The sequence below is a fragment of the Equus caballus genome, chromosome 19 (genome assembly GCF_041296265.1).
Source record: "Equus caballus isolate H_3958 breed thoroughbred chromosome 19, TB-T2T, whole genome shotgun sequence".
NCBI classification, from domain to species: domain Eukaryota; kingdom Metazoa; phylum Chordata; class Mammalia; order Perissodactyla; family Equidae; genus Equus; species Equus caballus.
In genome coordinates this window covers 27,368,135-27,394,769 of record NC_091702.1, presented here as the reverse complement: position 1 = coordinate 27,394,769, position 26,635 = coordinate 27,368,135, and the positions used below count along the sequence as shown (strand labels likewise).

General features: G+C 38.0%; 1 long non-coding RNA gene across 8 annotated transcripts in view; it reads right to left on the bottom strand.

The window, feature by feature from the left end:
• Positions 1-26,635, bottom strand: part of LOC106781978 (uncharacterized) — a 193,752-nt gene that overhangs the window by 49,076 nt on the left and 118,041 nt on the right. For all 8 annotated transcript variants that reach the window (XR_011428765.1, XR_011428759.1, XR_011428762.1 and 5 more), the window contains one exon: positions 23,685-23,723. This is a non-coding gene — a long non-coding RNA (uncharacterized lncRNA). The remainder of the gene's footprint in view (positions 1-23,684; positions 23,724-26,635) is intronic.

Below are 26,635 nucleotides of genomic sequence, written 5' to 3'. Positions count from 1 at the left end.
ATTTATGTTTTATGCAACTTAAAACATAACTCTAGGACACAAAAAAGAAAGCTTGCAAAAATAAAGTATAAAATTTGGTCTCACTAAACAGGGTTTGCCATAGAAAGCTGGTCATTTCAATTCTCCAAAGATACATAAAACTTGTACTATGTGCCAGGCAATATTAGAGACAGGAAAACCCCAACATGAATAAGACATGCTCCAATTCCAAAAATATTATGCTTGCCACCTAATAAAATGACCTTACATTTTCCTTCTCTATTTTTATTTCTCTAAATTTGTAAAGGCCTTAATTGTTAGCTTGTTTAAAACTGCTACCTCAACTCATCCTTTATTACTAATCCACATAGCTAACAGAATTTTACACGACACAAAATATGCTAAGATGATTTTTTAAATTCCTTATCAAAAAAGAAATATTATTTAGCAACTACAGTACTATGAGCCCAGCTTTGTTAAAACATAGATGCACAATTTATATGTGCCTAGAATACTTACAAAACATGTAAGTGCTACCCTGTGTATTTTTTGAACATTTATACTTAAAAGCCGAGCAATGCTTATTTTAAAACACACTAAATTACAGTGTGAAATCTATTTATTTAAATTAAAAATGGATTTTTTATTGAGATATAATTTACACAGGGTGTACAGTTTGATGAATTTAACAAATGCAAACACCGGTGGACATGTCACTTCCCTAACAAGTTGCAAACCTTTCCATCACCCCAGAAATTCCCTCCCACCCCATCCCAAACAGTCTCTACCCTCACACTCCCCAGAGATGATCACTGTTCTGATTTTTATCACTCTGTATGAGATTTACCTATTCTAGAACTTCATGTAAATAGAATCATACAGTATGTACTCTTTTGTGTCAGGCTTTTTTTGTTCAACATTATGTTTTGGAAATTCATCCATGTTTTTGCCTATATAACTAGTTCTTTTTTATTGCTGAGTGGTATTCCATTGTATGGGTATACCACAATTTGTCCATTCTTCTGTTGGATGTATGGGTTCTTTCTGATTGTGAGCTATTATGAATGAAGAGGCTAAAAGTAGCCCTCTAAAGGCTTTGTGTACATACATTTCATTTCTTTTGGATAAATACCCAGGAGGAAAATTCTTGAGTTGCAATGTATGTATACATGTAACTTTATAAGCAATTGCCAAAGAGTTTTACACTTCCACCAGTAATATTTGAGAATTCTGCTTACTCCCTATACTTGTCAAGATTTGATTTGTCAATCTTTTCATTTTAGTCTTCTCTGAAAAATAATGACAAACACCTGTTCACATGCTTACAGACTATTTGTGCATATTCCTTTTTGAAGTCTCTGCTCATGACTTTTGCCCATATTAATTGGCTCTTTTGGTTGTTAATTGAGATACTATAAGTCTTCATATAGTCTTCATTTATGTCTTTTGTTGGATAAACAATTGCAAATATTTTCTCCCAGTCTCTGGCTTGTCTATTCATTTTCAGAAATATTGGCTTTTCACGAGAAGAGTTTTCAACTTTGATGAAGTGCAATTTACTAACTTTTTCTTCTATAGATAGTACTTTTTATGAACTGTCTAAGAAATGCGTGTTCACTTAAAGGCCATGAATAAGTTCTCCTATGTTTTCTTCTAGAAGCTTTATAATTTTTAGCTTGTAGGTTTAGGTGTAAGATCCATCTCAAACTAACTTTCTGGTATAACATGAGGTGGGGGCTGAAGTTAATTTTTCTTTTTTCATGTCATTTTTCTTGAATGGTTAATTTCTTTCTTTTTTTTTTTTTTTTGAAGAAGATTAGCCCTGAGCTAACATCTGCTGCCAAGTCTCCTCTTTTTGCTGAGGAAGACTGGCCCTGAGCTAACATCCATGCCCATCTTCCTCTACTTTATATGTGAGATGCCTACCACAATATGGCTTGCCAAGCAGTGCCATGTCTGCACCTGGGATCTGAACCAGCAAACCCTGGGCCGCTGAAGTGGAAGGTGCGAACTTAACCACTGCACCACCAGGCTGGTCCCTGGATGGTTAATTTTATGTGTCAACTTGACTGGGCTATGAGGACCCAGAGAGCTAATAGAACATTATTTCTGAGTGTGTCTAAGAGGATGTTTCTGGAAGGGATTACTGTTTGAATTGTAGACTGAGTAAAGATGATCACACTCACCAATGTGGATAGGCATTATCCAATTCACTGAGGGCCTGAATAGCACAAAAATGAGAAAGAAGACTTAATTTGCTTTCTCTGATTGAGCTGTGACATCTATCTTCTGCTCTTGGATATCAGCAGTCCTGATTATCAGGCCTTTGGACTCAGATGAAGTCCTCTTTAGGCCTTTGGACTCACTATCTACCCCCCAGGTTCTATAGATTCCATGACATGGGAATGATATTAAATATAGATTTATTCTCTTTGATATAGTAGATCTATTCAGATTCTTCTAATTTTTCTTATACCAGTATTAGTAATTTACATCTTTTGAGGAATTTATCCATTTCATCCAAATTTTTGAATTTTTAATAAAAAATTGCTTTAATATTTAATTGTTATCCTCCTCATGTCAATAGGGTAGGAGACATGTCTCTAATTTAATTAAGGATATCCACAATTTTTGTTTTCTTTCTTTTCCTTAAACAGTCTAGCTAGTGATTTATCAATTTTATTGGTCTTTTCCAGGGACCAGTATTTTATTTCATTGATTTTCCCTATTGTTTGTCTGTTGACCACTTCATTGATCTTATCTCTATTATTTCTTTCCTTCTACTTATTTTGTATTTAATTTACTCTTCTTTTTCTAGCTTGTTAAGGTAGAAGCTTAGAACATTGATTGTAAATCATTGCTATTTTCTAATCTAAACATTTAAAGCTATAAATTTCCTACTAAACACTATTTTTGTGGCATTCCACAAGTTTTGATATGTTGTGCTTTTATTTTAACTTAGTTTACCATTTTTAATACTAACTTTGATTTCTTCTCTGATAAATAGGTTATTTAGATGTGTGTTTCTTAATTTATAAATGTTTGGAAATGTTTGAAGTTTCTTTGCTATTGATTTGTAATTCAATTCCACTGTGGTGGGAGAAGATATTTTGTTGTTGTTGTTTTTTAAAGATTGGCACCTGACCTAACATCTGTTGCCAATCGTCTTTGTTTTCTTTTTCTTCTTCTTCTACCCCCAACCCCTCAGTACATAGTTGTATATTCTAGTTGTAGGTCCCTCTGGTTGTGCTATGTGGGATGCCACCTCAGCATGGCTTGATGAGCAGTGCTAGGTCCACGGCCAGGATCTGAACCAGAAAATCCCTGGGCTACGAAGCAGTATGTGAACTTAACCATTAGGTCATGGGGCCAGCACCAGAGAAGAAACTTATAAATTTATGGCTTGCTTTGTGACCCAGCACATGTTTTATCTTGGTGAGAGTTCTACGTTTTCTGGAAAATAATGTGTATTCTATAGGAGTTGGGTGTAATTTCTTATAAATATTAGTTATATTAATTCAGTTCATATTATTTAAATCTTCTGTATCCTCACTGATTATTTTTGTGTAGTTGTTCCAGCAGTCATTGAGAAAAGAAATTAAAATCTGGAAGTCAAATTGTGGATTTGTCCATTTCTCCTTATTCTTTTTATTTTTGCCTCAGGTGTTTTGAAATTCTGTTACTAGTTGCATAAATATTTAGAACTGTTATGTCTTATTATATCTGCTTGGTGATTTAACCTTTTAAATGTCCCTCTTTATTTCTAATCATATTCTTTGTCCTGAAATCTGTTTTGTCTAATATCAATATAGTCACTCCAGCTATCTTGTGATTAGTCTTTTCATGCTATGTTATTTTACTTTTAACTTACCTAAGTCTTTATAGTGCATATAGTTGGGTCATGTTCTTTTAACCAGTGTGAAAATCCTTGCCATTTAATTGTAAAATTTTCTCCAATTACATTTAATATAAATATGAATATAGTTTTAAGTCTTTTTTCTTGCTACCTGTTTCCTGTTTGTCCCACCAGTATTTAGTTTGTCATATTTTCTTTCTTGCCTTCTACTGAATATATTGAATATTTTGTAGCTCCATTTATTCCTTCTAATTTATTTAGGATTTTAGTATTTTCTTCATGGGTACAATATGCATCCTCAACTTAATCTTTCTTGAATAAACATAATACCTCTTCACATATAAGCACCTTATGACATATGATCCCCTTTACTCTTTTTATTTTCTAGATGTTTATCATTTCATGTCCTTTTCATTCTTTTGTATGATCTGAATTCTGTTTGTTATCATTACCCTTCAGTGTGCAGAACTTTCTCTAATACTTTTATAGTACAGACCCACGTGTGATAAATTCTCTCAGCATTTGTTGATAGTGTCTTTATTTCAACTTCAATTTCAAGTATTTTACTGCAGATGGAATTCTAGATATGACGTTGTCCTGGTTTTTTTCCCCACACTTTAGAGATGTTGCCCCAGTGTCTTCTGGCGTGATTTGTTTTTAATTAGAAGCCTGTGTTCATTTTTACCTTTGATCTCCAAAAGGTAATCTTTTTTTTCCCTGTATGCTTTTAAGACTTTCTCTTATGTTTGGTTTTCATCAATTTGACTATATGTGATCTTTTATTGTGTGATCCTCCTTGGAAATTATTGTTTCCCGGATCTTTGAGTTCATATTTTTCATCAAATTGGTAGATTTTTACCATTATTTGTTCAAAAAAAATGTTATCCTCCAATTTCTGTTTCTTCTCTTTCTATAGCTCTAATTACATATATGTTCAAGTCACTTGATATTATCCCTTGGGCTCCTGAAGATCTGTTTATTTATGTTCAGTCCTTTATTCTCTGTGTGCTTCAGTTTGGATAATTTCTTTAAACTTCAAGCTCATTGATTTTTTTTCAATATCTAACCTACTGTTAAGCCTATTCAATTGTTATTCTTTCAGATTTTGCATGTTTCTATTTTAGAATTTTCGCTTGCTTCTTTTTGTATAGCTTTCATTTCTTTGCTTAGATACCCATCATTGTTCTATCTATCTTTTCTTTTAAATTCTCGAGCAAATTGAAAATGGCTATTTCAAAACTTTCTCAGCTAATGCCAATATCTATAATATCTGTACATCTATTTCCACTGATTACTTTTCTCTTGGTTATGGGTCACATTCTCCTGCTTCTTCGCATGTCTAGCAATTCTGTTGAGATTCTGGATTTTTATTGTCTTCTTTAAAGAGTTTTAAGTTTTGTGTTGCTAGTCAATTAATTTATTGGTAGATTATCTTGATTCTGTTGAGACTCATATTTAGACTTTATTAGGTTAGGTCTAGAGCAGTTCTTACTATTCTTATGACAAGGCCTTTCTGCAATCTCGGGTGAATTCCCAAGTTTCAATCTGGCTAGTTGGACTCCAAGGTCTCTTGGGACAGTGAAATCTTTAGAATCACACTGTTCAGCTCACACACCCCCGTAGCCATTCTCTGCTAGACCTCATAGAGTCTTGCCTTACATGTGCACATCTTAGTATCCAGTCAAAGATTCAAAGGGACACCCAATGAAGCTTTCTGAAGCTCTTTGGAATTTGCTCATTCTTCACTACCTTGCTCCACAAATCCCAGCTGCCCCAGCAGTCCCACGTTGTGGTTTCTGTTTTCCTCCTCTCATAAGACTGCTGCGCTCTCTTTGGCCTCTGCAACCTGAGACTGTAATGCTTAAAGTGCCCCCTTAGAAAACGTGTGGGTGAATGTGGAGCTCACCTCTTGCGTATCCTTCTATCAGTAATCCCAGTCCTGTGCTATATGTCATCAAAGGCTGAAAACATTTGCTTCATATAGTTTTTCTAGTTTTATAATCTTTGGAGATAAGTCTGATACATATTAGTCCAGCTTGGCCAGAATTAGAAGCCTATATCTAAACTAGATTATAGCTATAACTAAAGGTTAAATACGAGTTTAGAGCAATGAGATCAATAATAAAAGTTAATATTGGGTTTAATAATGACAAATTTCTATGAAGCACTATTATTCCAAAGATGAGAAAACTGAGACCAAGAGTTTAAGAGAGGTCAGTTAGTAAATGCCAAAGACAGGATGTAAGGCAAGACAAGTTCTACTTCACAGTGTACATGTTTCCTACCTACCACAATGCTTAAAGGAATCAAAGTGTGTTTCTCAGAGCAAAGGAGACTTGACTGGGCTTTGGGTTGGTGAACAGGCTAGAGGGAGCAGAATCACATCCTAGGGAAAGGGAACCGAATGTGATGGGAAGTGCATGAGAGACAAGCTAGAGGCAAGGGTTTGTGTGGCACATATTGGAGACAAAGACGAATAGCTTGTGTGAGGTCAGGTTATAGAGGATAATCTAATACAAACAAAAAAGAAATAAGAGATAAAGGAAAGAAAAAGAAAAAAGAAATAGTACTGTCTTATCAATATTTTTTAAATTGAAGTTTATAATAATATTTTAGCCACAGATTTTTTCACACTTTCTCTAACTACTTGATTATACCCATTCTTATATTATAGACTCTTCTCTCTTTGTGGTTTATAGCTTCATGAATACTGAAGTCTCTGCCAGTCTTATTTACATAGATGATTAAAGAAGTTGAAAAGAGAAAGCAAAAAGGGAAAAGGCGAATTTTACGTTTGTTTTTCTCTATTCATGTCTGGTTGGTTTTCACAGTAATGTAAAGAATTTCTCTAAGCCTACTCAAATATCAAAAGTCTAGAGCTGCTGAAATTCCCTTTCTGAGATCACAAGAGATATCTTGCCTCTCTTCATTTAGCTAAAATTGTATCTACAAAGTCTTCCTTTCAGCTCATGACCTCCTCATCCAGAAGGATCACAATCTATTTAGAACTATTATTTGAGCAGTTTCTCTGCTGGAGGCAGGGTCACAGACCTCCCTCCCGAGTCCTAACTTGTGAAGAGAATTCCCATTCTTCTGCTACACAGAATTACTTTCTTTGTATGGAAACTAACTTTAAAGACAACTGCTTGGTATTAAAGATTTGAAATTCCTTCAAAGATTTATAAGGTGGCTTTAATTTTTCTAAATGATATTTAGAATCTGACTGCTTTCGGGTCCGGCCCCGTGGCCCAGTGGTTAAGTTCGCACGCTCCACTTTGGCAGCCCAGTGTTTCACAGGTTCGGATCCTGGGCTCAGACCTAGCATGGCTCGTCAAGCCATGCTGAGGTGGTGTCCCACATAGCACAACCAGAGGGACCTACAACTAGAATATACTGCTATGTACTGGGGGGCTTTGGAGAGAAGAAGAAGGAAAAAAAGAAAAAAGATGATTGACAACAGATATTAGCTCAGGGCCAATCTTTAGGGAAAAAAAAAGAATTTGACTACTTTAGCACCATTCTACTCAGTGTCTAATTTTGTTAGTAATACCAATATCAGCTAACACAGGTGGAGCACTTTCTATGTACCATGAACCATCATCTCTACAAGAATTATCTCATTGGATCCTCACAGCTGCCCTATGAGGTAGGTTCTATTTTATTATCATTTCCATTCACAGATGAAGAAACTGAAGTTAGGGACACCTGAGTAACTTTTTCAAGAACACACAGCAGTAAATTGCTGCATTAAGAGTTGAACTCAGAAGTTCAAACACTTGAAGAAGACAAAACCCAATCCCCAAACAAACATAACAGCAGCAAAAGAAATTTCTGTGAGGATTCCACATTTAACAAAGAGCTTTGGAATCAGACATACATAAATTCAGATTATGGCTCTCCCATTTTCCAGCTAGGTGACGTTGGGAAAATTACGTATTCTCAGACACCTTGTTTCTCTATTTCTACAATTCTGTGAGATTAATCTCTCTTCGTGACTTCATGATGATTAAATAATACAGTGTCTGTAAATTACCTGGTACTTAAAGGAGGGAATAATAATAGTAGCTAGTGCTATTGTTCTGTTATGCTATTATCATTATGGGCTCCCCATCTTAAGTCAAATTTAAGATTCAGATTTCCCTGAAATGCAGTTCCACCACTTACTAGTTCCATGACTAGTTTCTAGGTATGTTACTTAAATTTTCTAGGCCTCAGTTTCCTCATCTGAAAACGTGGGCATAATAATAATTACCAACTTATGAAGTTGTAAGAACTAGGTGAGCTATATAGCAGTCCCTGACACACCATAGTGTTCAGTGTATTATCCATTATGACGATTATGATGATGGCAGAACAAAAGAGTATGGTGGACTTGTTCAAAGTTCAATACCTAGAAGGACCAACATGCATGAGAACTTGATTTACAAGAATTCCATAATCTTTGATAGGATCAGTTATTTGGATTTGCCTCCTGGCCCTGCCCCCATCAGACTCCTGTCTCCACCCCATTTGAGCAATAAAATCCCATGGAAGAGCTGTTCCATATCAAGGCCTCTGTGGACCCCCACTTACAGAGAAAAATCCAGGGGGGAAAGAGGCATTCTTCTCCCTACACTTGGTCAGTGAATAGTAAGGACCTTTGGCACAGTGCTGGCTCAATGACTCAATAATGGAACCTGCTGGGACAGTGGTGGCACCCACAGTACCCAGGAGGACAGCAGCAGGCAAGGACAGTGAAAGAGTTTATGGTCTTCAGAGAATCATCAATAGCAGAGTAGCAGCAGGATCCAGTAAGGGTAAGCTTGCAGGGGAACACATCTAGGGACTCACAGAAATAGGTAAGGAAGACTTTTCAGAGAACCCTATCATGCAGTTGGAGGCAATGAGCCAGAGTATTTTGAATAATGACTAATAAGGGAAGCTCATTTATATCCACAGACTGGTGAGGTCTGGAGAAATTCAGGTTACATTACAATAAAAACAAGTCATTATTATTATTATTGTGGTGCAATTGCATTTGAAGCACAGATTTTGCTCATAGCTGCTTGCTTGACACTTCAGATTGTACCAATTTTCTAGTGGCACACACTCAATTTTCTAGTGGTTTGAATTTTGACTTTCTCTTGACATTGCTTAGTGGGTCAACATGAATATAAGCTTTTAAGAAACTGTGTATTTGTTCCTTAAGTACATTTCTCTTTTTAAAATGCCGACGTGTTTTTCCATTTGCCTAATTAAATTTTGCATAGGCCTTCATGTTTGTGCTTTCTCTTGCATCCTATGAGAATAGTTATTTTTTTAAATTGACTTAATTAACATATGAACAATTAGAAATAGGAGGCCCTGCATTAGTAAACTTTTTAATATTCATTAAAACCTAAAAAATATTCCTCTTAAGAGTGTAAATTCAAGAGGCTACCATCTCAAATACATGTACAACAGGCTTCTCCAGTCCAATTCATCCTACAAACTCATCAGAGAGATTAGGGGACAGAGTAAATTTGGTTTTTTAAACTTTTTTGTATTTTTTTAGTTTTTTTAATGTTTAAGAAAGCCACAAAGCTACAGTTATCTTGTTTTAGGTCTCATAAATGTAACAACTAGGGACAAGAGGTCAGTTTTCATCAAAAAGCCAATTTATAAATTCGGCACTGCTGAAGTAGAATTTTTTGCTTTACTTAATTTCTCTGTAAAATAAATCTCCCCCCCAACAAAAATTCCAAAAAGTTACATAATATGTGAACTGATAGTGAGATTGCTTAAGGAAATGAAGCATATATTTTCAGTAGAAGATAAAATATGGCTGTCTTTTAGAATTTGACCTCAAAAGAGTAATATTCATTTGGCAAATTGTCTAGAGAATTCACCTGCTTCATACAGGAGAAACAAGGCCTATTTACTATGAAACTGATCTTCATTCACTCCTGCACTGTAGGTGTTGGCTGGTTAAAAATAGACTTTCCCAACTATTTCTTATGTGCCAGCTCCTCTCTCCAATACTTGCATATGGAAAGTGTGCCAACCACAGTGTCTAACCAAAAGATTACTGCTGATTATTTCTGACGCACATTCAACCTTAAGGAGCATAAACCCTTTGAAGAAAGATAAAGTTTTCAATACATCAACAGGATTTCTAAACAGTCAATACCGTTACTGCTTAACAATAACTTTCCAACACTTAGAGCCACTATCTTTACATAGATTATATTACCGACCTAATCATAACTATCTGAGGACAGTGCTATTATTATCTCTGTTTCGCAGAGATGAGAACTGAGGCTTGGGGAAATTAAATAACTTACCAAGCTCACACAATCATGTTTTGGAGCCCCCAGTCTAACCACAGAATTTGCATTCACAAGCTTGCTCTTATCCACCATTTTATGTGCAAGGCATCATGACAAGAGGGAGATAGAAGATCTCAAAGCCTGAGTTCCTGCCTCAGGTTGTTTGTAATCTCATATCTAATAGAAGGAGACCACAGGGCAGAATCATCCTAGGTGTAGTAACTTCATCACAAGCCTCCCTAACTCCAGTGTTTCACTCATTCCAAGGCCAGGTGCTTGGACCTTTGGGGAAGGGACACATGGAGGCAGTCAACTGCCTTACCCTCAAAACAGGCCAAGTTGAAAAATTAAATTTGCCTGGGATTATGATCACAATTTTACATACCTAGAAACTACCTGATACTAAATCTTGAGATTCAGGAAAATACTGTGGGTTTCGGAGGAAGGAAGTAAAGACACCTGCCATAAGGGAGGTCAACTGGCAGCAGGGAATTAGCTTAACGTGGGGAAGGCAGCAGAATGTGACTACTTTGTGACTCAAAATTCCTGTGGTTCTGCTCGTGTCAATGTGTCAGCCTTGCCTGGTTAGAGGAAAGCTAGCAATGAAGATATCTATTTTTTATTTGATGTTAGTAAGACTTGGCATTGACAAAACTATTTTCATAAGGCAGAAAACCAACTTATTCCACAGATCTTCCTATTTGTATGCTCTCTTTTCAAGGTGAGTAATAGATTAATTCTCTAGCTTCTGAAGAAAAATTTTCTCGGTCTATTTTGACTACCCTTGTGTAGAAGTGACCTGAATCAAAATTACCCAGTCTATTACTGATTTTCCCTCTAAAATTACGGTTGTGCTATAATGTGCAAATTTTCATTGCTTTTCAACATGAAATTAAAATTACATAGTTATAAAAAGAAGAAACTCGATTTACAGTTTTTGAAAAGAAGTCTTGGACTTCAAAGTATAATTACCTAGAGCTCATTAAAATGCAGGATTATTAACACAAGAGCTGAAGTTTCTAGTAATAGTGGATCTTTTATAAGAGTAATTATAAGAGTCATAAATATTAAGCATGAAAGTAACACTCCACATTTAAAGGGAAAGTGTGTGCTCACATCTTTACCAAACAATGTAAAAAGCAAGCAATAACGGGGCAGTCAGATTGTTAAAGAGCCAAACACAGCTCTATGTTTGGGCACCTTATTAATGAAACGCGTTATAATAAAAAGTTCTCTGTATGTAAAAGTCAATAGATAACATATATTTATTACTGAGAAAGGTATATAGTAGCACCTTAAGTGGGCTTTTGCCTAAACTGTTCTGGAAAAAATAGCAGGTAGAAATAGTAGATTCAGTATAATGAAAGTTTTGTGAAAATATGAAGAGAAAATGATTAGGAAGAAATATGCTTAAACATTAACAGCAGTAATCTCTGAGTGGTAGATTTACAGGTGATCTTTCCAGCTTTTTAATAACTTTCCATAATTTCTCAGTTTTCTACAATGAGCATATATTTCCTGTAGCTCACCTACAACAATTTTCAATAGAGTTTTCGTTTCCAAGATTTCTAGTTCCTTTTCATAACAGTTTATTCTTGTTTTATATTTAAAATGTTATCCTTTACATCTCTCTGGATATTAATTAAATTTATTGTATTTTGAGGCTCCTTGTCTCTTTTAAATTATCTTCGCCATCTATTCACCCAGATTGTGGGCAGGGCAGGGTTGGAATTGCTACAAATTTGCACAGCTGTGTTTTCACTATGTGTGTTAGTGGGGGTGGGGGCGGGGAGGGAAGGTGGATATGCCACTGGGCTGTGTACCCCTATGGTTAGTCTACTGCAAATGAAGATTCTTTTCCCCTCCAGCTTATCACCAGTTGCCAGGAGCACTGCTTTGTCTCTAAACCCAAGTCCCACACTCCCTTTTCCTACCTGGAGGCAGACAGTGTCATTGCGGTCCCTGTGGATCACCTCCCGCCTTTTACTTCCACAAACTCCGCTATGGAGCATCCTCATTCTGCTGCTTCTTTGTTTAGAACTTTCCTCTGTAGATGATGATGTCTTCCTTCTCCTGTGAATTTTCCCATTTTGTGACACACCAAGAGTTGTTTTGTGTCGTATACAAACAAAAATCTTTCCTATTTTTTCTCAATATTTGCACTGAAGAGGCAGACCACAAATTGTATTTTTCTGCCATCTTGAAACAGAAAAAGTAAACAAAAGCCAATTTTTAAATGTTACTTTAAAACTACATTTCGGTAAAGTTACATTTTTGCTAACTAAAGAAAACAAAAATGGTGCTGCAATGAATATTGGGGCGCTAATATCCCCTCAAGATCCTGATTTCCACACTTTTGGGTAAATACCCAGGAGTGGGATTGCTGGATCATACAGTAGTTCTATTTTGTATTTTTTGAGGAACCTCCATTACTGTTTTCCACAGCAGCTGCTCCGTTTTACAGTCCCACCAGCAGTGCACAAGGGTTCCAATTCATCCACATCCTCACCAACACTTGTTGTCTTTTGTTCTTTTGACAAAAGCCATCCTAAGAGATGTGCGGTAACACTTTGTCATGGTTTTTATTTGCACTTCCCCGATGATTAGTGACATTGAACATCTTTTCATATACCTGTTGGCCATGTGTTCTTTGGAGAACCCTCTGTATCGGTCTTTAGCCCCAAATGGCCATCAATGGATGAATGGATAAAGAAAATGTAGTATATACACAGAGAATGTAGAATGGTGCTTATCAGGAGCCAGAGGGAAGGGAGGGGGGAAATGAGCAATTGCTAAACAACGGGAATAAAGTTTTGACCATGAATAAGTTCTAGGGAGCTGCTGTACAACATTATGCCTGTAGTTAAAGATACTATATTGTCCACTTACAAAATCGTTAAGAGGGTAGATCTCATACTAAGTATTCTTAACACAAAAAATAATTTTTTGTGTCTGTATGAGGAAGATTGGCCCTGAGCTAACATTTGTGCCAATCTTCCTTTATTTTTTACATAGGGCATGACCACAGCATGGCTTGATGAGTCGTGCTAGGCCTATACCCAGGATCCAAACCCACGAACCCCAGGCCGCTGAAGTGGAGCGTATGAACTTAATCGCTATGCCACCATGCAGGCCCCAGTGTTTTGTCTTTGAATATTGTTCTGGTGGTACGATTTTTTTTTTCTGCTTTTGAGAATTTCCTTTCTTTCCTTTTGGTAGATAAGTGAAGATTCTTCACTTAAAGATTGACTCTCCAAGCACAAATTTATAAAGAAACAACAATACTATAGTCAAATAATCAAGTAATAATTAAATTAAAATTTTTTAAAATATCAGGAATTATAAGTGTGTATTAGGTTTACTAATGACAAAGCAATAAAACTTATGAAAACTTGCTTGTTCATTAGGCCTATTTGAGGACATGTCACAAAGGTTGGATAATTCAAAGATGATCAATATGTACTAAGCAAAAATGTCAGCCAGTGTTTTGGCACAGACCCCTTGAAAATGCTATTAACAGTTTAATTTCACCTCACTTCTCTCAGAAGCCTCTTGAAAAGTCAGAAGGTTTGTTCTTTTCACTTTGGGTTAATCTTTATGACTTGGGAAACAGTTGATCAATATGTTTCCTATAAAATTTTATTTTCTTCTTTTTTTAATAAAAGTTGAGAATCAAATGAAAATAACCAGAAAAAGGAAAATACCAAAACGATTATTCTCTTAACTCATGAGTTTGAAATTTTCAGATCAAATTTTGTCCTCTTGAGGTTCAAGTTCTATTTACAGGCAACAAAATGAGATTTCCTGGTTCTGTAAAAAAGAGAAAGCCCCAAGTTTTTTTGAACATCAAGCATGTCTTAATAAACTGCATTTGACGATTTAAGGGTAAAGGAATCAGAGTCAGGCAGATGAGGTTTCTTTTTAAATACACCAGGGTTAGAAAATGAAGGGGAGAGGCTTGGCACAGAATATCTTTGGCTTTGCCAAAACCTGAAACATTTAGGAAAAAAAATAGTTGAAATTATTTGCCAACATCCAAATATGGTTTGTTTCTCCAATACATAAAAATTATGATATTAACTCTTCCTAAAATCAACTCCAGTAGTTAACTATAGGAAAATCACAACAGAGAATTTCTTAGATGAGAAAAAAAAAAAGGTGTATGAGAATGCAATACGTTGCTGCTGACTAATCTTTGGCTGGGTCTAACTTAAAGATTCTGTCTCCTTGAACTTCTGAGTTTAGATTTGGAGTAGAACATTAGCAGAGAATTTATTTCACTCTTTTACATACTGTTTAGGTGGTGGGGTTGGTAAACAGAAAATTTACAAGGAGAGGGCTCCCCAAGGCCAATCTGATTCATTGGAAATACAAAGGTGAAGACAATTATTGAACCTCATTCTAGTATTCACGTCAGTGATAGACAACCCAAGCCGGCTGTGCCGATAAACGAGAGGAGGGGCAGAAAGTGCCTCATGGTCATCTTTACATGCTACAACTGGGCCATAGCTAAGAAGCAAAAGAAATCATCTCTATAAATGGCCAATAACCGTGAAAAGTTACTCAACTGCATTACTAATCATAAGACATACTAAAGTGAAATAATGAAATTGTATATTCATCAATTATTTTCACCTCTCAGGTTGGCAGAGATTACAAAGATTGATAGAAACTAGTCTGGGGAAGGTATAAAGAAATAGCATTTTCCTGTGATAACTTCTTGTTATAACTTTTCTGCAGAGAGAAATATGACAAAATTCAACAAAAGATCCCACAATTCCACTTCTAGAAATTTATCATAGAGCAATGAAGATGTACTCTGATATGTAAGCATAGGAATATTCATTGAATATGTTGTAATGGGAAAATCATGAGAAACTCAAAAGTCTGACAATAGGAGGTTGGTTGCATGTGACATGAAATATTCATAAGATAGCCATTAACAGTGATATTGTATCAACTCTTTATTAGGAAAATAAACTCCTAATTTGTTTTTTAAAAAGTGATCTTGTAGAACATATACCAAAATGGGATAATGTTCATGATGTATTCGTTAAGTGAAACACAGCAAGCTAAAACACCATAGTAAAAGATGATTACACTAAAATATGTATAATGAAGACAATCCTCTCACACATTTGCTCTCTTTTTCTTGGAGGGCTCAAGTACTCAGTTCTTCAACACTGTCCTTATACCAGCTCATCGTGATCTCAACCAGACTCATGGCTTTAAATACTATATTTAAGCTACAACTACCAAATGAATATCTCTAGTCCAGATCTCTTGCTGTACTCCAAAGCCATCAATCCAAATCTCCACTTGCATACAAAATATCTCCAACTTAACATGTCCAAACCAGATGCCCAAGCTGTTGGTCTCCATAAAACCTGCTTCTACCAGAGTCTACCTCATCTCAATTAATGCCAACTCCATACTTTGAGATACTCACCCAAAAACCTTTGGAATCACCTCACTCCACACTAGTTTTTATACCTCCCACTCAATCTACTGGCAAGTTCTGCCGGCTCTCCTTTCACAATATGCCCAGAACCTGACCTTTTCTCTGCCTTCACTTCTATCACTCCAGTCCAAAGCAACAGTATGGCTCATCTGGGTTAAAATAACCCAGTGTCCCTGTTTTAACTCTCTCCCCTTATTGTCGGTTCTCTCTGTTCAAACTTCTCCACTTATTGTCCATTCTATAAACAGCAACCAGAGAGATTATATTAAAACATAAGTTAGAACACATGATTCTTCTGCAGAAAACCCCTAAATGACTTCCTATCTCACTCCAAATAAAAACCAACTCATCCAAGGGCCTACAAGGCCCCACCGGATCTAGCCAAACTTTAGCATTATGACCACCTTCCACCAATCTCCCCCTTGCTCATTCTACTTCAGCTATGCTTGCCTCCTTGTTATTTCTTAGACCTCATAACCATCACTTGTTGTTCCTTCTGCCCAAGATGCCCTACCCCAAAATATCCACATGGCTCATTTTCTCACTGTCTTTAGAATTTTCCTCATGTCAAAATGAGTCTTCCTTAAATGCTCTATTTAAAATGGGAACACCTCTCTTATTCTCCTCTCCTCTTCCTTTCTCCTCACTATGTCTTCCCTATTCCTCTTTTCTTGCTGTACTCCTTGATAGCATTTGTTAACATCTACGACACTACACAATTTACTGATTTACTTTACTTATTTTCTGGGTCCTCCTCCTACCCCAAGTGGAACATAAGCTCCACAGGGGAAGGATTTCTGTTTATTTGAGTCACTACTATATTCCCAGTGCCTGGAACAGTGCCTGATATATATAGCAGGTACTCCATGAATAATCACTGAACGAATGATAAAGACATGTACTAAAGTGAGCAGTAGTTGTCACTGAATGGTAGAATTTAGGGTGATTTTTTTTGTTTCTTCTTTTATGCCTATATTATTTTTTTAAATAAACTATTTCTTAGAGTAGTTTTAAGGTCACAGAAAAATTGAGCAGAAAGTATAGAGAGTTCTTACATAAGCTCTGCCTCCACACACTCACAGCCTCCCCTACTATCAACATACTCTACCAGAGTGGCACGTTTGTTACAATCAATAAACCTACACTGGCACATCATTATCACCCAAAGTCCACAGTTTACATTATGGTTCATTCTTAGTGTTGTACATTCTATGGGTTTGGACTAATGTATAAGGCCCATTAACTAGTGGACTAATGTACCCACCATCATAGTATCACACAGAATAGTTTCACTGCCCTGAAAATCCTCTGTGCTCCACCAATTCATCCCTTCTTCCCCCCAACTCCTGCCAACCACTGATCTTTTACTATCTCCATAGTTTTGCCTTTCCAAGACTGTCATATCTTTGGAGTCATACAGTATGTCACTTTTCAGATTGGCTTCTTTCACTTAGTAATATGTATTCAAGTTTCCTCCATGTCTTTCATGGCTTGATAGCTCATTTCTTTTTAGCCCTAAATAATATTCCTTTGTCTGAATGTACCACAGTTTATCCACTCACCTACTGAAAGACATCTTTGTTGATCCAAGTTTCAGCAATTATTAATAAAGCTGCTATAAACATTCATATGCAGGTATTTATGTGGACATCAGTTTCCAACTCATTTGGGTAAATATGAAGGAGCACAATTGCTGCATCTTATGGTAAGAGTATGTTTAGTTTCAGAAGAAACTGCCAAACTGTCTTCCAAAGTGGCTGTATCATTTTGCATTCCCACCAGCAATAAATGAAAGTTCCTGTTCCTCCACATCCTCACCAGCATTTGGTGTTGTCAGTGTTCTGGATTTTGGCCATTCTAATAGATGTGTAAGGGTATCTCGTTATTGTTTTAATTTGATGTGGAGCATGTTTTCATATGCTTATTTGCCATCTGTATATCTTTGGTGAGGTGTCTGATTATATCTTTTGCTCATTTTTTAGTCAGATTGTTCATTCTCTTATTTTTGAGTTTTTAGAGTGCTGTGTATATTTTGGGTAATAGACCTTTATCAGATATGTCTTTTGCAAATATTTTCTCCCAGTCTGTGGCTTGTCTTCTTATTGTCTTGAGATTATTTTTACAATTGAATAAAAATTCCACATTTTAAAACATATATCATAAGTCATATGCCAAATGAGTACTAAATTATTTCAACTTACAGCTGTATACATAACAGCTACGTTTTATTGGTTATATCACTGAGTGTGCACACGAATCAACATAACCTGAATCTATATTACTGGATATCCTCCTGTGCATCTTAACTTTTTTTAATATACACTTTAAAATAAATATATCCATTGCTGGGGTTCCTCATTCCTTGTAGCCCATGCCACGTCTCAGTTTTTACAGGCACAGCAAAAGCAAATGCTTTATTCCTAGACAAAGCGTCTGTCCTGAGTCCCAACTTCCTAAATGGTGAACTAAACGGCGGCATCCTCTCTCTCTTTGCCTTGAGTTGAAAGTGCCCCAAGCAGGTGTTGCAGACTGTCATGCCTTTGGCCCAATTCTGCTCTGCAGAACTAAGCAGGACTGCCTTGCCGGAAGTTTCCCTGGCCCCAAAGAAATCAGCCACCAAGGGGCCACCTCAACTGAAGAGTATTCAGAGTTCACACTCACAGAAGCCCCAAAGCTTCCAATCCAACGCTCTGTGATCAAAATGCCAAGGGGCCAAAGAGCCCCAAAAGCCAAAAGTTTGTCCTCCCTTGCAGATATTCCAACCCCTCAAAATTTTCAGTTTCATGATCTTTTCCTTGCTTCTACTAAGCCCTGCCAAAAGGTGAGAGGAAGACAGATGGCATCTGCGCTACTCTGGCAGAGACTTTTTCTACCATCCTTGACTGCTTCTCATGGAAAAAGATTATTATTGAGGGTCCTTAAGCATGTTTCTTACTCTGCCTGGACCTCAGCTTCCACGTCTGTCAACTGGAGATAAAGTTGTCTTCCTTTCAAGTCTATTACGAAGACTAGAAATGAAATGTGTAAAACATCTTAACTACTCAACAAAGCTGCTGTTGTTTTCCCATTGTTCATTCTACTTACATTTCTCAGTGAACTCCCTGGCCCTCTGTTCATCCCTGTCTGGACTCTCAAGTCCATGTTGCACCCCAAGACTCTTTCTTCAGAGGATACATGTAGGAGGGCAGGATATTCATTCCGTAAACTTGGTTTATGTAAATAACATCTCTTAGGAAATGAGCTGTCCCAATTTCCGGTGCCTGGTTAAATAAGTGGGGAAAATAAGGCCTAGATCTGATGTCACACATCGAGTCTCTTCAGCAGAATTAATCTGAGGACTGATTTCTATTCTAATTTTGTAGTTTCTAGGAAACGTTTTACTGTTACAGTTATAGAATGTTAGAGATGAAAGGGAACTGAAGCTCAGAGACGTCGCCTACCTCCAGCCACAGCAATTTTCCCTGTACCACTCAGTTACGCTCACTACCCATACTCGCTACATTGCTCTGATTTACCATAGTATAATAATTAAACTCCTACTTTCCTAGCCACTTAACTCCAAGGTGTAGCTGGGTTGTACAGATCTGGCCCTGGAGTGACTGGGCAGGCACAAGCTGGAGGGTGGGGCCTGCAGAGTGTGAAGAGGACAAAAATGCCCCACACTTTCACTACCTTCTCTTAACCCCCTTGATGTTGCTGCCAGTGTAGCCTCTGAGATCCCCTCATCATAATTTTGAAAATTGTAATGTTAACTTATTTCTTTTTTAAAAATTGTTGAAAGATACCATTTTTGGAGACTATTCCCCCTCTATCTCTGCCTATCTACATTTTTGATGTATCCCCTTTTCTACTTTGGTGATATGTTCATTTATAATCAAGAGAAATATTTAGAGATTGGTTAGCAATTTTCCCCTCAATCTAGGCAGCATGAATGACACAGAATCTCTCCAAGAGAGAACCACACTGTGTAACAGAATGGGCAATCTAGACAACCAAGACAAGGCTTAAAGACTCCGCTCTGAAATTACTTATTCCTGTTTATCTGTATTTATATGACAAGCCATATACTGAGGCTTAGTTTCTCATCTGTAAATGGGGACAATAATATCAAACTTATAGGATTATTGATATTGTAACACTTTGCTATTGATAAGCCCCATAAATCACACAAATATCATCTGTGATTTTAGTTTTACTTAATTCTGACAGAATTAATGAAGATAATAGGCACGTTATTTGGTAGACAAGGCTGGACACCACCAGCAGAAAGCCAACATGGCCTTAAGAACAGCTTTTGACCCCACATCCAATTGAATGTTGCGCCATGAGGATGGAGGAATTTTTGCATTCTTAGCAAAAACGCAGTGATACTGTAAAGATTGTGATCACTACTAATGAAATGTTTGCAGAGGGTAAACACCTTCAAACTGTTAGCAAATCAAACACCACAATGGCAGAAGGTCACCTGGTATTTGAAAGACAAACTAAATGGTAATTACAGGAAACCAATTAGGAGATTAACAAACCCAAAGTGATTTAATGTCATTTAAGTACTATTTAAAAGTCAGAATTTTTAATTCAGAAGATAGGAACCTTGGAAATTCTCTACCTAAATCTTCCCAGGGGCCCAGAGTTGTGAAGTGATTTGCCCAAGGTCACACAAAAATTTCGAATGAGAATCTCTAGATAGTTCCAAGTGATATTTCAGCTCTTATATTTAAAAAAGTTTAACCAAAATGTTGCTCTATACGATAAGATACTAACTGTCCAGTGTTTATTAAGATCCATGCATTATGGAGAGCATTTTAAATCCATCATCTCATTGTTTCCTTTCAACAACCCAATGAGGTGGGAACTGCTGTGTTTCCCATTTAAGAGGTGAAGAAACTGAGGCTCTAGAGGTCAGTAAACAGGCTCAAAGCCACAGAACTGGTAGGCGGCAGAGTCAGGCTTCAAATCCAGGTCTGACTCCACAGCTGGAGCTCTTTGCATTATCTTTCCTTATTTCCAGTCTTTGCAAAGATCACTTATTAAAGATACTAGAGCAACTAACTAACTTGCTTTTTCACAAAAAAAACAGAGTCATCTTAGGGTGGAGCCTTTCTGATGCATTATCGCTGAGCCTAAAATGCAATCCCCAGCAAGGTCCATGGGCACTTTTCCCATCTTGACTCCTATTCTGAGCTATTGTTTTCTATAGAGCTTTAGCAAGACCTTTCAAAAACACATCAAGGCGACAGACAAGACACAGCCCTCCCCAGACACAGGAATATCCATTATGTTTCTACAAATATTGTGAGAAAGAAAATTCAGGACAAAGAGTCCCCCTGGTGGGGGTACACACAGGACATACTACTACCATCTCATAGCTGCATGAACAGAGCAAGACCCTTACCCTCACCTGTAAAATGAGGCAAGGCTTTGAAAGGAGAAAATGAAATAATTTGAATATCCTTTGAAAAGTTATGAAAATAAATCATGAACAAATATTTATAGAATATATCATTCTGTTAAAAAATAATATAGAGTAGAGGAACCTACTATGTACCAACACAGTCCTTGCCTTCAAGGAGTTGACAAGCTAGGTGGTAAAGCAAATGTAACTAGATATAGGAAAAAACAAACCAACCAAATGAGACGTCCGGGTTTTTCTCCCTATTATTTTCAGGTAACAAGTAATCTTGGCATAATCATATTTGTAACAAAGCATTTCTTTTGCCTTTTGAATTTTTTTCTTCGGATAAACTTCTAATTTTAAATTGTGTCTATATTTTACTGGCTTAAAATATGGGTCTGGATATCTATTGCTATAATCCCAAAACTAAGCAGCTTAAAACAACAATCACTTCTTCATTATTCTTCACAGCTCTAGGGGTTGACTAGGCTCTTAGGTGATTGCAGGTACTGGAATCAGTTCAAAGGCTTCCTCACTCACCAGACTGGTGAGGCCACAGTGATACTGGCTGTGGACTGGGAACTCAGCTAGGGCTCTTGTGCAGAACAGCTATACATGGCCTCCCCATGTGGCTTCCCAATATGTATTCCCTGCTTCTTCATGGCACGTTGCCTGGATTCCAAAAGCAAGCACCCCAAGAAATCCATGTAGCAGCCAGATCACTTTTTATGATCCAGCATCAGAAGTCACATAGCATCACTTTGGTTGTTGTCACAGACCCACCCAGATTCAAGAGGAGTGAATATCATTCCTTCCTCTCAACCGAAGGAGTGTCAAGGTCATATTGGAAGAAGAGAAGATAATGGGAGATCATGCTGCAGGCATCTTGGAAAATATAATCTATGACAGGGCATAATAAGCAGAATTCAAAGGTCCATTATACCATGATGAAAATTTGTTAAATATATGTGCATATGAGCAAAAGGAGTATACAAAAAACCAAAGTCACTATCAGACCACTGTATTGGGATAAAAGAGTCATGCCATTTTCTCAAGTGTCTGTTTTGCTCACTCATCACCTCAGATTGTCTGTGTTCTCAGGTGCGGCCAGGCTAAAGGACTCAGATGGGGAATAAAGAAACATAAGCTCTCATGGTGGTTTGGGGCCCTAATGGAAGATTAAGAGGTTAAGCCTTTGTTCTTTAGGTGACAGGAGGCCAAAGACATCCACTGAGAAGGTCAGTCTGTGTGAGGAAGTGTTTTAGCAAGACACATCCTAAACTGGGTGGGGAATGGCAGCCCTTTGGGGTAAAGATAGTAGCTCAGACTCCTTTGTGATCAACCGATTGCAGAGGTGTGAGGGCCCAAAGAAGGGTGAGCAAGAAGAAAGGAAGTAGGGGAAGTCCAAGACGTTCCACAGAAAGAAGGAACGGGATTTGGAGACTGAAGAGTTGTGCAGTGAGATGGAGCATGCGGAGCCAAGGCCAACTCCAAGTTTGCTGGCCCAGGGTAACTGGGAGCTTCTGTGAATAACTCACTGACCTAAATGGGAAAGTCAAGGAAGGCCAGGGAGCAAGTTTCAGGGCAAAAGATGGGAAATTTATTCTTTTTTTTTTTTTCACACGGTCCTTTTCTAATGAGTTTCAAAGACACAGGCATAGAGATGTGTTTGCTAATCCATGCTAACCTCGCTCAAGACATCAACTCTTCATTTTCAAAATTGTTGTGCCTTTGTGCCTTTTTCTCTCAGTCAACATTTTCTGGTATACTCCTCATTGAATAATTTCTACTTGTATTTCATGTTTCAGCTTAAAAACCCCTTGTGTGGGGAAGGAAGCCTTTCCTTGCTCCGAGACGAAATTAGATTCTCCTGTTATCTGCACATACAGCACGCTGCAAGGCTCCTTCACAGCATTTAGCACGCTCGGCATTATTTAAGCATTTGTAAGAGATGTTTCAGCCAGTTTTCCTCGCTAGAACGTGACTCCACTGGGAAGGAACTGCATCCACCGTGTCTCCCTTGGTATCTCCAGTGCCACCCACTTCGCCTGGCACGTGGTAGGTGCTCAGTAGCTGTTGCCTGAGTGACTGACCAGCTCTGCCTTCTGAGTTCCTTGGGCTAGCTTTTGCCAATTTAAATACCTCTAGGATAGGAAGGTCAAAGGACAGGAGGCCAAGTGGTGAGGACTGTGGAAATGACAGCATGAGCCCATCGAAAGCATTCAAATTCCCATTAAAAACAAAACAGCAACAAAACAAAAAATAATACTGTGTACTGAATAAAACATCGTCTCGCTTGCCTCCAGCTCACAGACAATCTTCCAACTCAGATACAACTTGCGTTCTCCCAGGCAGAATTGTGCCCTATATTAGGAAAGAGTGGATCACTAACCATTCACGGCCAATGGCTGCTCTTCCAGAGTGCACTCAGACTTAATACAGGGACCTTCATTATCACTGTTCTAATGCGAATTCTAAACATCAGCAAAGGAGGCTATTTAAATCCTGTTCCCTTATGTCGTATACCGCCTGCTTCTACCATCCTCTTCCATTCACTAATGTAGGACCTATTGAGAAACTTAGGCATCACCCACTTCAACCCATTCATTTTACAAAAGAAGAAAACAGGGCAAATGACTTACCTGACACGTCACACACAACCAATTCTCAGAGATGTGGCGATACCTGATAAGAACTCCAACTCACCTAATGCGGTCCAGTTCCTTCCCCAGGGCACCACAGCATCTGCAATGAGGCTCAAGGTGACCTTTGGAACTGAAACACTATGGAAATACTAGATACAGAAATAATTTGCATCATGTATCTCTTCTAATACACAATATAAATATGCATATGAATAAACATTCTCACACATCACTTTTCTTTAATTCTGGGCATGACCCAGACAGGGATCCAAAACTGATCCCTTGCTAATGAGGAACAACTAAAAGGCAAAGATTTAATGATAGAAATTGTTTATAGTTTGCCATAAATAATGCAATAATGGAATATTTATTGATCCCGGGTTCAGTAGCTCAAATGAGTGATGGGCTGGGAAATGCCTGCCACTTTCCGAAGCCTTCTGCACAAACACAATCCACCCTATTAACAGAATGTGCTAAAGCACAGAGCCAAAAATTGACTGAGCTATCTGGACACTCCAGGCTGACTCATTTGCAAGATGGTTCTTTTCTTAGATTCCCAGGATAGAGGAGACATAATATTAGTTTTTGTACATTAAAAAAGAAATGATGTGACCTTGCTTCCTGTTACTGCTGTCAAGCTGAGGGAAACAGAGAGGTGTCGAAATGGCTTGAAATTTAAGTTCATTTAGGACCCATCTGTCTTACCAAGTGCCAGGACTCTTCCTCTGAAGACCCTCGGAATCCCTGGGCAAGGTGCTTTGTTTGCATTTTAATTTCCTTGGAGCTCTAGAAAAGACCCAAATCTACAGCCTTGGCGCCTCTTCCCCTCCCCCACACCTCCTTGGTGCAAGGACTGAACAGAACCCACCTTGCCGCCTCCATTTAATCACAGAATGACGATATTTCAACATAACAGAAGGGCTGTTTGTGCTTTCTCTTTTACTGCATTTTTATGGAGAGCAATATATTGTCTTCCTTTCCTCCCCTGATACTGTAACAATCTTTCCTAAATTAAATATGTAACAAATTTCTTATACGGCTTTATTCCCAGGCTCTTTTTAAACCATCATTAAATATCTTCATGCTGTTTGACAGTTATTCCTCATCAGCGTGTTACCTCAGACACCGCCTGGTGTAGACAGAGGTTTATAGTGTGCAGAGACAAAGGAAGAGCGCTGAGGAGCTGAGGTAGTGGCTGGACTCTCCCATGGGAGGTAGGGACAGGCAGAGTCTGGTCAGCACGGGGTGAGAGCCAGGGAACCAGAGAGGTCCACACTTGAGGAACAGAGTTCATCCTATTCGTCTTTGTATTCCCAGGACCTAACTCTGTTCCAGGCGCAGCGAAGTTCTCTGGAGATATTTGGTGGAAAGAAAAGGGGGCAAGGGAGAGAAGGATATGGGAGAAAAGGTAAAGGAGGAAAATGGAGGGGGAGAGGGAAGAGGCTAAAGGTTGGGAAATGTTCGGTGGTGAAAGAAGACAGATGGAAGGCACCAGACCAGAGAGAGATTTGGAGACGTCTTCATTCATTGATTTGGTCCAAGACCAGATGTGCATAATCATGACAAAGTGCCTTCTCAAGGACTGCAGAGAATGACAGTCTGCAGAACAGCCCCCGCGGCCTGAGACGATGCTCTGCAGTGGACACAGGCAGCTGTGACCAAGGAGCATTGCAGCAGGCGAGAAGGTGGCCTCAAGGGGAAAGGCGCAGGGCTGAGCCTCACTGCCAAAGGCAGTGGTCATGGGATGGGGGAAACGGCCATGATAATCTGGGAGGAAATTATATGGGCCGAGAAAGAAATACACCTAACTTTTCTAATAGTTGTAATTGTCTAGATTTATTGATCACATTACTGAGCTTATCTGAAAGACAAGGAAACAAACTGGGATTAGATGCCACCTATAGTCATAGCTGCTGTGTGTCATCTCTAATTTGCAACCATTCTCTTTGACACATAGTCTTGGTGTTGAGCAAGAATTGGCAAGACTTCTAAGTGCCTAATTCATATGACTTTTGCAGATATGTGGACCTCATCTAATGCACCATTAATAAGAACCAACCTGGATACTTGAGTTAGATTTAAGTCCTTTAGGTAACAAAATTGTGTAGGATAGTACTATTTTGGCACTTTTTATTTTGGGTGTCAATCCAGACATGTAAATGAATGCAAAATCAATCACAGAAGAGAGAAGCAATACTTTGATCAATTTTTAGTGAACAATCTAATTTGGTCAGTATTTCTTGGCAATCATGTATAGCCCACAGGGTTATTTCCTGAGTTAGACTTCCCAACAGGTTCTGATATTGTACATTGTAAACGGTAATGGTCTGTTTATAATAGAATGAGCTGTCACCTGTGGAGTTTTCTCAGCTCTTTGATGGTTCTAGGAAGCAGCTTGGAATAGAGAAAATACCTTACTAGAAGTCAAAAGAGCTGATTCTACTTCAGGCTTTCCCACTAACTCATTTTAAATGTGATCTTGGACAAATCCCTTCATCTGTCCAGGCCTCAGTTTCCTTATCTGTAAAATGGAAGAGCTAGACCAGATGATCTTCAAGAACTCTTCCAACTCTAGCATCCTTAGATCCAGACACAAAATAAGGAGCAACATTAAAACCCACAATCAAAGCCCGGGAGGCTTAGAAAAGGGATTGTCTTGTAAGATCTCTACTCCTCTGCCTTGGAATTCATGGCATTGGCCAACATTATGATAGTAATCACTGCTTCCCATAATTATGCAACACAGGTGCTCAAGAAGACAGCCTTTGACATCTGAAGACTTAGAGCAGAATGGGAATGCAGGCAAACAAGAGTTCAACAACACCCTGACCTTTATCCACTCCGTTCTGCCTCAACCAGTAGTAAGCAGTGGAACAAGGAGGCAGGATGCTAAAGATGGCACAAGAAACACAGAAAACAGAAGGCAGAGCACAACCAAGGCACATTTTTTTTTGGTTTGTTTAGCTCCGTTTTTTTTAAGTAATTTTAGTCTTATGAAAGTCTTGCAAAAAG